At 41.7% G+C, this 14722-nt stretch overlaps 1 protein-coding gene across 2 annotated transcripts in view; it reads left to right on the forward strand.

The window, feature by feature from the left end:
* Positions 1–14722, forward strand: part of Fhip1a (FHF complex subunit HOOK interacting protein 1A) — a 237507-nt gene that overhangs the window by 24316 nt on the left and 198469 nt on the right. The window lies entirely within an intron of this gene.

A 14722-nucleotide genomic window follows, 5' to 3' on the forward strand; every position in this document is an offset into this window, starting at 1 on the left:
AGATGCAGTTGTTTGAAAGGATCCAGTCAGCAGTGCTGCATGTCTTCTTTGTGGACGGCCCAGGCAGGGGGCTGACCGCTCTTCTGACTGTGTGCACCTTAAATAACCTTCTTTTAACTGGAACTGCTCACCTCCATGAAAACGGATCACTGTTGATTTGTGGGAAAAAAATCTGTAGAATTTTAATTACATAAACCGGAATCTTCTATTAAGAAGCACAGGATAAATTTCTTTCTGATCTCAATATCAAAAATAGTTGTTCTTTCTCTAGGCCAGCTGGTTTATTTTTACCCCGTGCACACTGAATATTAGAGCAGATCACATTTCTGTTTGCATGTAGGCTGCAACAAAGCCCAGAGTTCCTCCCTTTTGGGATTCATTCCTACAGCAGTCCCCCCCTCTTCCCTTCTTGTGGCTGCAGTTAATGGTGGACCTACCTTACCCTACGTCTTTAAAGTCTTCTTGAAGACAGTGCTTCCACTGTTTTTATTCTTTGAAGTGCTTTGCGCATCTCTGACATCATGACAATGGCTGAATGCCTGTTAGTAAAGGCGTTTAAAAATAGCTCTGTGGCTGGGGATGTAGCACAAAAAACGCCCTTCCAGTGAAGCCTTTGAAATATGCCGAGGGTCGTAGAATTCATGGTGGTGAGGATATGGTATGGGGCTGGGGACGTAGCCCAGTTAGTTGGTAGAGTGCTCATGGAGCATGCATGAAGCCCTGGGGTTGACCCTGGCGCTGCAGAAGCCAGGTATATGGCTCACACTTGTGGTCTCAGCACGTGGGAAAGAGAAGCAGGAGGATCAGGAGCATTGTCATCCTCAGTTACATTAGGGGTTAGAAGTTAGCCTGGGCTAGAGACCTTGGGTCATACTCTGCTGGCTCCCCCAAATAAACATCCCTAAAACACAAGAACAAAGCAAACATTGGAACTATTAAAAGTGTTGACTATGAAAGCTAAGTTCAAGCACTGACAATGGAGTTGGCCTTGTTGGGGGTTGTGATTGTGGGGATGATTTGGGCAGTCACATGGTTCTAGATGCAGACACAATTGCTAGGACTTTCTTATGAAAGACAGAGCGGTCTATAATAGAGCTGTACAAGACGGAGCTGTCTTCTCAAACAGAATCTGAAGAGCTTTAACAAGAGACTGCTGGAATCTACTTCAAATGACTAGAATTTACTAATAAACTTTTAGCTTCTGCTAGGTTTTGCTGATATGCTTCCTATGTTAGAGTAATTCCACTGGAGACTCCTTGTGGCTTCCGCAATGCAAGCTCCACAGCTGGTGTTTCTTTAGGGGAACTTCCAGAGTTTGTCAGTTGGGTCTCATGGTAGCATCCTTTGCTTGTCTCCTACCCAGGCAGAGGCCTCCTGAAGGGTTCTTGATCCTGCATTTGCTGTTTCACTGTGCTGTTGTTCTCTCCTCCACCTTTAGACCCATCCTTCTTACTCAACAAAACAATTCCATGCCTCACTTGCCTAAAGCCTTCAGATCATGCCTGTGTGCTCCCAAACACTCCATTATTCTTAACTGTCTCATTTATTGTTGATAATATTATTATATCATAATATTTATTGCTTTCCCAGCTTAGGACAATGGAATAATGGGGATCAGTAAGTGAGTCATAAATCATAGCTAAGATGAAACCAAAGAAATTGTGCTACAAAGCTGGTCTGATGCCAAGCGCCTTTCTGTCATGTCAAAAAAATTCAAGGGGTCTAGAAAATCCCGAGATCAAGTCCTTCCTACTTTTTGGAGGTATTAAAATATCTTTGAAAAAATAGTTGTTAAAATATCTAGTATTTAGAAAATAGGACTTGGCAATTCAACTGATCAAGTGTATGTGTCCATTTCACCTGCCCCCGTCTCCCACACTGGCATCATCTTTAGTTATCAGCTTGGCACACTTGGGAAGAGGGAACCCCAGCTGTAGAATTGTCTCCATCAGATTAGCCTCTTGGGCCTATCCGTGAGGTGTTTTCTTAATTTCTAATTGGTGTAGGAGGGCCCAGCCCACTGTGGGCAGTTCCATTCCTGGGCAGGTGGCCCGAGGTGTGTAAGAAAGGTAGCCGAGAAAGCAAGCCAGCAATCAGACTGCCTCTTCTGGTTTCTGTTTCAAGCTCCTGCCTTGAGTTCCTGTCACGGCTTCCCTCCATGATGAAGACCGCAAGCCACAGGAACCCTTTCCTCTCCCAAGCTGTTCTTGTTTTATCACAGCAGCAGGAAGCAGACTGGAGCACCCCTCTCCTGTGTACTTAAAGTCATTCAGTGCTCTGTGAGACCAGAGACCGAGAGTCCTGGTGGCAGCCAGTCCCAGGAGCTACACCTCTGTGGCTGTACTCTGTCGTCTTTCAGGGTCTGCTAAACCTTGACTCAAGATTCCTGGGCTATGGTTTGACTCTGCTTATCCAGCAGGAGATGAATGAATGTAACCTTTCCCATATGCAAAAGAGTCACCTTCCCTTTCGTGCTCTTCAAATAATATATTTTTTTTCTTGTTCAGTGCAGATTAATCCAGACAGTGGCATCCTGTGCCCTTTGTAAGTAAATCAGATTTATGCAGGTCACCTGCAAAGAAATTTGCACAGCTCTCTAACTTCTCAGCTGATTAAAGAACTCTGAGGATACAGAAGACACTCATTTACTCCTTTTCTTTCTAAAGCTCAACCTATTTGTTCTCCTGTTCCCTTTTGTAAGGCAAGTTAACATTCTCCTTTTCCTAATTGTTCCACAATTTCACGTTTTCATTGAACATTTCATCAAGTTCACTGTATATTTACTGTTGGATTTTGACATGTTAATTATTAGGAGTGTTTGATCACATAATTCTAATGATGTTCAACACTCTCACCCAGCTCATGTTTGTACAAAATGCTGTCAGAGTGACAGGCAGCAGGAGCCAAGATGGTGCACTCGCTGCACAGCTGCTCAGGGAGGCTTTCCAGGAGACGTGTGTTGGTTGTGTGTTGTAGAGATTCAGCCCTCAGACTCGGTGACACTAGAGTCCCCATGAGGACAGTGCAGAGCTAGCAAGGCAGGAGCCCTCTTTCCTGCCCTCTGCCCCGTTCTTCATCCCTTCCATGTTGGCTTTTCTCTCGAGTTATCTATAGCCCATGATCTTTTGGTTCCAGGCACTTATTAGAGATTATATTTTTCGTAAGTCAAATACTGCAAACAGAATTGGATGGGTCCGTTCCCTGGGTGGGGTAGCCACCCTGGGTTCAGGGATCTTTGGGGGTTGGGACAGGGAAAGCTTTACAGGATAGAAATTGGGCAACTTTCAGTTGGATATTGTGGTTCCTGCCTGGGATATTTTTTATTTTTATTTCTTAAGTTTTTAAAATTTTGTATTCATGGATGTTTTGCCTGCATGAGTGCCTGTGTGAGGGTGTCAGACAACTGTGAGCTGCCACGCGTGTGCTGGGAATTGAACTCAGGTCCTCTGTAGGAGCAGTCAGTTTTCTTAACTGCTGAGCCATCTCTCCAGTTCCCTGCCTGGGGTCTTTGTTATTAATCTGATCTTTCTTATGTCCTGTACTTTTTATGTTTTAGTTTCACTTTTTGAGATCTTTCTTTACTATTATAGTACTGTTTGCCCCACGGATGAAGGAGGATTTATTCTGAGTTCCAAAATTCCCATCAGAATCTACCTTCCACTCCCTGCTGCACAATTGGTTCAGTTTTTTTTTTTTTGTAAGATGCTGACATGTTTGGTCTGTTACAACCCTCTGTCAGGCTGCTTGAAGGCTTTGTTTGGGAGAGAAGGGAGGGTGGTAGGAATGTTAACACGCATTACTTTAACCCTCTTTTCTATTCCGTATAGTTCTCCCCCCTTTAACCATGGGTCTCAGTCAGGGCTATTGTTGCTGTGAAGAGACACCACAACCACAGCAACTCTTATAAAAATCGAGGGTGGCTCGATGGCGGTGTCAGAGGCCAGCCCATTACCATGGTGACACACAGGCAGATGTGCTGGAGCAGCTGGGAGTCCTACTTTTTTCAGGCAGCAGGAACTCAACTGACTCACTGGGTGGTATCCTGAGGCCAGGAAACCTCAAAGCCCTCCCCCATAGTGACACACTTCCTGCAACAAGGCCATCCCCATCCCAATAAAGCTACACCTCCTGATAGTGCACTCCCTGTGAGATTATGGGGGTCAATTACATTCAAATTCCACACCGTGTAAACCTGGTAGTTGGCCTAGAGCTCTCTGGGATCCTGCCAAGCAGGTTTCTTCCACCATGGCCTCTCTCCTGTCAGCACATTCCCATCCTATCTTTTGTTTACAATTCTTTTCTGGGCCAGCGAGATGACTTAGTGGGTAAAGCTTTCTGCTGCCAAAGCCTAACAACCTGAGTTCCATCACGAGGACCCACATGATGGAAGGAGAGGGCGTCTCCCTCAAGTTATCTTCTGACCTTCACACATGAGCCGTGGCGCAGGCTTCCCTGCACAAATAAATGAATAAGCAAATAAGTAAGTAAATAAATGAAGGTACTTAAAAACTTAAAATTTTCTTGCAGCATCTTCTATCCTATGAGATTCTTCTGTTGTGATAATGCTTTTATTTCATTAGGGACTCGGGACAAGCGGGCCACCAGGCATACTGACTAGGTAGCTCCTTTGAAAAGTAGCACTTGATTTTGGCCTTAAAGATGTTTTACACTTACTTTGTGTGTGTGTGTGTGTGTGTGTGTGTGTGTGTGTGTGTGTGTGTGTGTGTGTGTGTGTGTGTACATGTGCCCCATGGTGTACTTGTGGAGGTCAGAGGGTTACTTGTAGAAGTCGTTTCTCTCTTTCCACTATATAGGTTACAGGGATTGAACTCAGCTTCAGTAACAAGTACTGGGCAGCTTTGCCAGCTCCATTTTGGTTTTTTCAAACTGAGAAACATGCATATACATACACATAAATAAATGTATAGCCTGGGTATGTTGGTGCATGCCTATTGTCCTGACACCTGGGAGTCAGAGGCAGAAGGATTGCTGTGAGGACAGCAGGGATATGGAGTGACCCTGCTGCAAAAGAGCTCCAAATCAAACCAAAGCACCACCCAAACCCACAGACAGAGGTGCGTGTGTAACTTAGAAAATTGGTAAAGTGAGCATCAGTCCCTACCCACTTAGCTTAGGAAACAGAGTTTTATACTATCATACCCAGGTGCTCTTATATTTCCTCCTTTGGTTATCAGACACTTATCTATGTGCCTCCTGTGATTACCATTAGCCTTCTTTTTAGAAAATGAATTTGCCTCTTGTGTGTTTGCTTCCAAACAATATAATGTTTAATTTTAGCTGCTTTTTTTTGTCGTTACAAATGGATTCATGTAACACATCTACTTCTCTATTTTGCTGTTTAGCTTAAGGTTATAGTTTTGAAGTTCATCCATTTATTCATGAAGCTGTGTTTTATCTACTTTTGCTACTATTTACTGTTTCACCGTAAGTAGTTACCTATGCCATAAGTTTTAAAATGTATTTTTTGAGGATTTCCTATATGAGTACTATATATGCATTGTTCTCCACTTCCATTCCTCCCTCATCCCCCTCATTCCTCCTCAAATTCATGGCTTCTTATTCGTTAATTATAATCAGATATGTATATAAAGTTTATAAGTGAAGCTTGCTGAGATCATTTCGTCGTGGTCTTCTGTATTTAGGGCTGACCTCTAGAGATTGGCTAACCTATCTGGGAGCTCATCCCTTGAGAAGACTTTTTATTCCTCTCCCAGCATCAATTAGAGACTTGACAGATACGATTGTACTTATGGGCTAAGGAGATGGCTCATTTGGCAAGATGCTTACTTTATGAGTGAGAGGACCTGAGTTTGATCCCCAGAACCCATATAAAAAATGCTGGATGTTGTGGCAGGTATACCTATATTATTCCAGCTCTGGAGAGACAGGGACAGGCAGATCCTTGGAGTTCCTTAGGCGGCCAGAGGCTCTGTCCCCCATAAAAAAGATATAGTGTAGTGGAAACAGTGTCTGAGGACTGATTCCCGAGGCTCTCTGCCCCCCCCCAACATGCACACCTATGCAGACACATACACCTGCATGAGTATATAATGTGTGAAAACTCATGTGTATTTATATGTACAACATATTTTTGAAGTTTACGCATAGTATAGGATGACCGAATCTTGATCATTTTCATATGCATTGCTCACATATATTTTTGTACACTGTTAGTATATTCCTTTTCATTTTTCCTTTTGCAGTACTGGGGATGGAACCAAGGCCTCATGAATTCTAGGTAAGCCCTCTTCATTGAGTTATCCCCTCAGCCCAGCATTACTCAAGAACACAATATTATACAGTAGATCTCTTGAACTTAGTCATTCTAATTGAAAACTTATTCTTTGACCAAAATCTCCCTAATCATTTTTTCAAAAAAAAGGATAAATTTCTTCCCATATTTACATAAATGATACGATCGAGTTCTTTAGTTCTGGGTACATGCCCGATAGTTTAACTCAATTCCTAGACTAAGTGTCTGTTATAGTCCCCACAGGTTGAGGACTCATTTCCCAAGATTGCTCTCTCTCCAAATACCAGGTGCAAGTAGTGGACTCCCAGGTTACTAACAACTTCGGCTCAACCTGTCTAAAATCAGGGTTCCGTGAATAGCTCTTCAGGTCCCAGGGAAGGTGACAATTGCCAACTTTTTGCAAATCGTCTGTGAAGTGTGCAAACCAATATCCAGATGACACAGGTGAAGTCTGGAAGGGGCTGAGCTTGGGAGCACCTCTCCGTGCTGTGGGAGTTGGGGCATTTGGACATGTTCTTGTTTACTTGTAAGGGAACTCTTCAAAACTCATATTGCTTAATGTTTTCATTATGTGTGCTTGATTGGCTCATTGATAATTGGTGATTTTTTTGAGACACAGTTTTGCTACATAGCACAGATTGTCTTTGAACTCAAGATCCTGTTTCCTCAGCCTCTTGAGTGCTGCCATGCCTACACTGAAGTATGTCTCCAGCCTCTCTTCCCTCCTAAGTGGTCATGGGTTGGAGTATGGGAGGGTCAGGGTAGAGGAATGGGGAACAATTCTAACCTAGTAATCAGTCACATGGTATCCATCCTTCATCTCCCAAGAGTCCCTCAGCTCATTACAAAATTATGAAAGATAACTCCCTCACCCCATCACTCCAAAGGATTTAGGAAATCATGAAGGAAATGAATATATACTTTCCTGCTTTATAAGACATCATAGCTGTGTACTATGGATAGATATTTGTGTTGGGGTAGCTTTTTGTTCTCATGAGGTAGATTGCTATGGGCACCTTTTCTGTTGCATATGGACCCCAGTTTATTTAGTGTATCAACTTTGGAGTGTAAGTGTCAGGAGTCCATGCATATTTATTTTTGTTACGTGATGACAGCATCTGATACTGTGATTATACAAGCTTATATGAAATTGTCTGCAGCTCCTCCTCATCCCAGACAGCATGTGCTGTGATGAGACGTTACGGAGTTTACTAGCATTTCTAGTTTTCTTTTATTGTCATAAACACCACAACTAAAAAACAACTCTTGGGAGGAGAGGAAAGAGTTTATTTGGTTTACCGGGTTTAGTCCATCATTGAAGGAAGCCAAAGCAGGAAGTCAAAGCAGGAACCTGGAGGGAGGAACCAACAGGACCATGGAGAAACCCTGCTCACTGCTCAGTCTCAGGTTCACATTCAGCCGCCTTTCTGATGTATCCCAGGCCCACCTGCCTACGATGGTACTGCTTTCCTACATCAGTTAACAGCCAAGAAAACGAGGTAGGAAAGATGGCTCAGAGGTTAAGAGCGCTGGCTGCTCTTCCAGAGAACAAAAGTTCAATTCCCAGCATCCACATGGCAGCTCACAACTGCGAATAGTTGTAGTTAGAGAGAATCCAGTGTTCCCTTCTGTGCACACAAGTCACACACATCACATTTAGTCAAAGCACCCATCTGTCTATTCATATGTATGGAAAATTTCCCACAGGCATGCCCACAGGCTGATCGTGGGAATTCTTCAACTGATAGTCTCCCTCCCTGCATGTATCAAGGCGTTGCAAAACTAACAAGGATACCTTTGGATATAAAATAATTCCTTAGTGCAGGTTTTAAAATTTGAGATGCAGTTTTTCTGTAGTAAACCTACCCTTTTCCCACTTCAACTTTCATTTATCTGCTTGTTAATGAAGTTAAGAATATGCTTTCATGTGGCTCTTAACTTTTCTCCTTGAAGTTTTGCCATGTATTCCCATTTAGCTTTCCATAGACATTCTTAGTGTTATAGATTTTTAGTTTGTGTAGGCAGGATCCATTGCACCAGGGGAAAAAAGTAGTGCTTGTATCTGATAGTTGGCTTTCTGCAAATGTGAACATGGCAGCCTTCTGGTGGTTAATCTTAGACTCATTTAGGAAGTAATTTTTGGCAACGTTAAAACTGCGATCTCTTTTCTTTCACTCCCCCACCTCCAGTCTTCTATCCCCAGTGTGAAGTAATTCTAGATGAGAAAGTGTCTTTGATATTTAGTAACTCAGAACGTCTTCTTCCTTGGCATGCATACTATTGGAAGTGTGATGTGGATTTATTTTTATTATTTTGTGGCGCGCGCGTGTGTGTGTGTGTGTGTGTGTGTGTGTGTGTGTGTGTAGTCCAAAGGTGTCAGATATCCCAGAACTGGAGTTGCAAACGGCTGTGAGCCATCTTACATGGGGGCTGGAAATTGAACTTGAGTCCTTAGGCGGAGTAGTGCATACTCTTGTCTCCAAGCCACTCTTGACTATATTTTAAAGAAGGTTCCTCAGGTACAGGCATGAATTTGGACAGATGAAGTCACTTGCTCAGGTTTAAATAAGTTAATAAACGTTGGTGGTGACAGCTTAAAAACAGATTTATTATTATTATTATTATTATTATTATTATTATTATTAGTGTGTGTGTGTGTGTGTGTGTGTGTGTGTGTGTGTGCGTACACACTGACATGCAGAGGCCAGAGGTGTTGCATCGCCTGGAGCTGGGAGCTGGAACTGCAGGTGCTTGTGAGCCATAGAACATGGGTCCTGGGAACTGAACTTAGGTTCTCTCTCATAGGGCAGTGTTTGTAAACTGCTGTACCATCTCTCCAGCCTCTGGAGGTGACATCTTAGTATTCATTTATGTTTCCAAAGTTTGCACTTAAACACTTACTGTTAGCTGTGGGCATGCTGTGTTCTTGGAGTGTGTTGGGATGGTAGGTAACGTTGCACATTCATTTTTGCTTCTGCTGAAGTTGCTGTCTATAAGTTTATGTTTTTTTTTTTTTTGAGACAAGATCTTGCTATTTAGCTTAGTCTGGCTTCAAATTCCCTGGGCAGCTCCAGCTAGCCTCTGCGTCTCAACAGCCTATGAAGAACTAGGATTACAAGTGTGTGCCACCATGCTTGCCCTGTGATGTATTTTTAAAATGTGTTTCTCTGTGGTGATTTTAAAAATATAGTTAATCTTCAGAACTTGTGGATTTCCCATCCTTGGGGTCAACCAGCCTCAGGCTAAGTACATTGGAAGAAAAACAATTGTGTCTGTTCTGAGCATGTCCAGAACTTCTCACCATTACTCTAAACACTACATCATGAAAAGCATCCCTGAAGTATTCCATTGTGTTAGGTATCTATTGCATGTAGTCTAGAGAGACTTGTAGTGCACCAGAGGATGTGTGTCACCTCACAGTGTCACACAAGGGACCAAAGGGCATCTGCTGCAGCACTACAACACTCTTCATGGATTCGGGCGAGGGCCTGAGGATTGAAATAAAGACAAAAGACAGCAGGTCATTCTTGCAAGGAGAACGCTGTTTATTGCAACAAGAGGGGAGCATTATATACCAGTTATCAGGCATGGTGGAAAACCACCAAGGTCAGAAGTTCACGTTCCCAGGTTTCTCTGGCAATAAGGATGGGCTGATAACAGGAACTTGAATTCAGGCCTATTGGAAGGAAGGGAACAAGAAGTATTTGCTAGATAAGATCTTAGCCACAAGCTGGTTAGCAGATCCCTTTGGGGGAAGGGTTCAGCACCCTTTTACTTAAAAATCCTTACAAATTTGGAGTTTTCTAGATTGGAAGTACTTTCATTGTGTTGCTGGAATTACTACAAACAGACATTTCATGAAAGGTTTAAGCATGTTTGTTGACTGGTGATATGAAATCCATGACTAGCCTACTGAGATGTGTATGTGTATTTATTTTGTATGTATCCCAGCCTAACCTGGGACTTGCCATGTAGCGCAGGCTGCTTTAAATTTGTAAGCCTTTCATTTCAGTCTCTTGAGTACTGGGATATAGGCATGAGCCACTATGACTGGCTTGAGAAAAAGTTGTATAATTTAAAAGCAATACCTGCACATTGTAAGAAGTCAAAAAATATGCCAAAGTATAAAATAAAACCTCATATCATACTTGAATTTAATAGTTTATATATATATTATTTTATGCATATTTTTTATTTTACTAAGACAAGATCATATATGTTATTTTCTTTTTAGTGATGAGTTTTCACTATTTCTCCTTACCAGTACTCTTAGGTCTAAGTATATTTGTGTGTGTGTGTGTGTGTGTGTGTGTAAGCACATGCATTAGTTATTTTCATATATTTATTGACTAATTGGATTTTTATACTTGTTCCATTTGCCCACTTTATTTTGCTGCTTCTTATATTTTTCTTACTGATTTATAAGTGCTTTTTTAAATTTGTTTTTATTTTGGGGATGCTAAAGATTGAACCCAAGGCCTTTCATGTGCTAGGCAAGTGCTCTCTTTTCCCCAGCTCTGTTAGTTATATTTTTATATTTGTAAATTTACATTATATACTATAGGTATTTTCCCAGATTGTCTTTCAGCTTTATTTTTGCTTGACTTTTAAAATGTTTGTGTTCATGTGTGTGTACACATGTCTATACAGGTGCACATGTGTACATATGAGCATGTGCGTAATGAGGTCAGAAGACAGTTTCATGTTCTTCAGAGGCCTTCTACCTTTTGAGTGAGACAGTCTCTCTTTGTCTTGGAACTTCACCAGTAGATAAGTTTAGAGTGTTGTCTTCCCGCCAGTCTGGTTCCAGAGCTGAATCAGTCCCAAATGACACACAGGACGCTATATTAATTATGAAGCTGTTGGCCGTTTGCTTGTTTCTTACTGGCTAGCTCTGACTTAAGTATTTAACCCATAATTGCTAATCTAAGTATTTCTCTTACCGGAAAAAGGGTCTGGACCTCTTAGTCCTCTGGAGGCTACATCAAGACTGATTCTGCTTCTCTTTCCCAGAATCCTCTTTGACTCCTAGTCCCACCTATCTTGCTTCCCTATTGGCCAACAGTGCTTTATTGACATATACACAGGACTTCCCCATCAGATAAGCATAGCTCACCTTCGAGCTCCTGGGATGTCACTGGGATTACAGGTGTGCACACTGGGCCTGGCTTTTATGTGGACTCTGGGGACATGAAGTCAGGTTCTTATTCTTTCAGGGCAAGCGCACTCCTGACTGGATCATCTTCCCGGCCCCTAGCTTTTGTGGAGTGAGATGCAGCAGTCTTTTCTCTCATGGACCTGGTGATTTTAGCTCACCTGTGTTTTCTTCTAGTGTTTTTATGATGTTTTCTTAACATTTGAGTTTTGAGTAGTGAGGGAAATTTGTAAGAAATGCTTAGACATTTGAACTATAACTTTAAATAGGAGGTTGAATCTAAGCAATCCATTGTTCTTTCTGGCTTTTTGGTCTTTGCTGCTATGATACTTTTCTAGAATGTTGTACTTACCCCACATCTTTGTATAAAGAAAATGAAAATGTAGCCAAGCAGCTATGTTCTTCCTACTCATGCGTTGGCCATCTCATAACTGCTGGTTATTTTCTCTTCTGATGTTAGCAAGGCAGCACATGTATTTAAAACATTAATTTCAATGAAATTCAAGTACGTTAGATGACATTTTTATAATTGAGTCATTTTCTTTCCATTAGATGTATTTTCAAGTTGAACCTCACAGGGATTCTTTTATTAGTGAGCTTCATGGTAACCAGTGTACGGATCTGATTAGCAGAGTTCTTAAGGGAGAGTTTATTAAATGTGATACTTGAAGAAGGTTTCTTATGTCAACATTCACTTGAGAAACACCTTGGTTTTCAGTGTGGATGCTGCCAGACCATCGTGTCTGAGCCTGGAAAGCATGAGCACATTAATGAGAGGAAGTGTGGGCACATGGCCTGCAGGCCTCAAGCAAGCTTTTCCGTTTTCAAACACATTTTTTTCTGGTTATAAAAGTCATATATACATTCTAGAACATCTTGAATATTTAGTAAGTATAAAAAATCACTGTACTCTCATAAACTAGAGAAATTACTATGCATTTCTTTGTAGTGTTTATTTTTCTTCTGTGTCTACAGGCAGACACTGAAACACATATATGCACACAAGCATGCATTGCTATTGTATAAAATCAGAATGTAATTGAAGTTTTTCATCTGCTGTTATGGCATAAACTTTTTCTATGGCACTAAATACTATTCCACAAGTCTGCAACATTACTGTGCAGCTTCTGAGAGCCACTTAACCTCTCTATGTCTTGTAGCCATTTGTAACCAGGATAGTAATACTAATGACACCTACCTTGCAAGTTTGTAACCATGAAATGAAATGCAGTGCTTACAATGCATCTGTTAATGTATTTAAAGTATTGAGAACAGGCCTGCCATCCTCTGAGTGCTGAGGATTCCCCCCTTCATTCCTTTCTTTTGTCTGAGGTAAGGCCTTGCTATGTAGCCCAAGTTGGTCTCAACTTAACAATCCTCCTGGGGTTACAGATATGGGTCACCATGCCCAGCAGGTTGGCGTTATTCTTATTTAATAACATGGTGCATAATTGTTCTGTTGTATTGCATCATGTGAATACACAGTAATATATTTAGCACCTTATTTATTGTGCACCTTTTAAAACTATGTATTTATTGTTACATCTAGAACTATGGTGAGACACTTTGTAGATAATTTTTTTTCTAGGACTGTATTTCTTTTCTTTTTTTGTTTTTTGTTTTATTTTTTTGAGACAGGGTTTTTTGAGACAGATCCACCTGCCTCTGCCTCCCGAGTGCTGGGATTAAAGGCATGCACCACCAATGCCCGGCTTAGGACTGTATTTCTAGGGAATGGTATAGAACTAGGAACCCACACTTTTAGGCATAATGTTGTGTTCAGGTGATAACATTTGGGCTTTGAATTGTTACCAGTCAGGCCAGTTGCTTTCCTGAGGGTTTACTGTGGCATTAGGTTGCCTGTTGATTCAGGCATTCGACCTTGAGGCCCGTCAGGGGCCACTGGAATTATGAATGGAGAAGACTGCCATCTCTTGCCTTCTCTCTGGGCTCAGGACTTTGTTCTAGAAGGTGACAGTGGGCCTACAGGTGTCCGTAGGAACCGGTAGGTGGGAATGTAGGGCTTCTCTGAGACAAGGAGGCTGGCTGGAGATTGCCTTTCCTGTCCTGTGTCACACTGCTGTGTATTTGTGAATGTGTTTGTTTTAAACATTCATGAAGTTGAAAATTACAGCCTAGGGAAGAGAACAGGACAAGGTTTAGGCAAATCAAACCTTAGGAATTTGAAACAGAGTTTATAGTCAAACACAAAGAAACCTGTAAGGCACACGGGTGTTTCCCTGAGAGCATTTTTGGAATCACAGAGATTGACCTTGATGTTGCATTATAATTGCTTGAAGTTGAATCTGGAATATGTCCTTCAGCTTTTAGCTTGTGTGTGAACATGCAAAAAACTACATAGGTTTTTATTTTTTATTTTTTGTTTTTTTGAGACAGGGTTTCTGTGTATTGCTTTGGAGCCTGTCCTGGAACTCTCTCTGTAAACCAGGCTGGCCTTGAACTCACAGAGATCTGCCTGCCTCTGCCTCTGCCTGGGCATGCTCCACCAATCCCCAGTTGGGTTTTTATTTCTTTTTCTTACTTTTATGATATACTCTCATCCCAACAGCAATTCTTCAGGCTAAGACTGACAAACCACAAATCTTCCTTTTTCTGTGGTTTGGAACAGAAAAAGCTGCTGAGTATCATTGGGGGGGTCAAATCTCAGTCACCCCGACTCCTCCCATCAGCCACTCCAAACTCCAATTTGTACAGATGACAATTTGACCTTTAAGCCATTCAGTTTTCTAATTAGAAGTTCACTGTGTTAAGAAAACAACAGTGGTAGCATCACAGGATCTAGTAAAATTAATTTAACACACACAACTCATATTTTTCTTTATGTAATTTGTATGCCAACTGGTTTGAGGTTTTACAGAAATATAATTAGAGCTATTGAAGCCAAAGATGTTTCCCCTGTTATTAGCCAGTCTTCAGCATCGTTGTGATAATAGCATCTTGTCTAAGAAGACTGGAATTCCTGCCAGTGTTTCGTGGGTGCTATAAACTGAGACAGCCACCACTGTCATTAAAGGAGGGCAGGTCATCCCCTGGCAGGGTTAGCTACTCTTGCCTTACAGTGTTTGCTGGCTTAATTCTCTCTGGAGTAGTAAAACTGGGCTTTCCAGTTTCATTTCTTTTGCTGTGATAAAGTACCCCGACAAAAGCAACCAAGCAACCAAGGGGAGAAAGGGTTTATTTTATTTAGCTTACAATTTCTGTTTATGGTCCACCATTGTGGGGAAGTCACCCAGAAGGAGCGTGAGACTGCTGGTTACACTCTGTCCACAGTC

The sequence above is a fragment of the Mesocricetus auratus genome, unplaced genomic scaffold, assembly GCF_017639785.1.
Source record: "Mesocricetus auratus isolate SY011 unplaced genomic scaffold, BCM_Maur_2.0 Super-Scaffold_100009, whole genome shotgun sequence".
Taxonomy (NCBI): domain Eukaryota; kingdom Metazoa; phylum Chordata; class Mammalia; order Rodentia; family Cricetidae; genus Mesocricetus; species Mesocricetus auratus.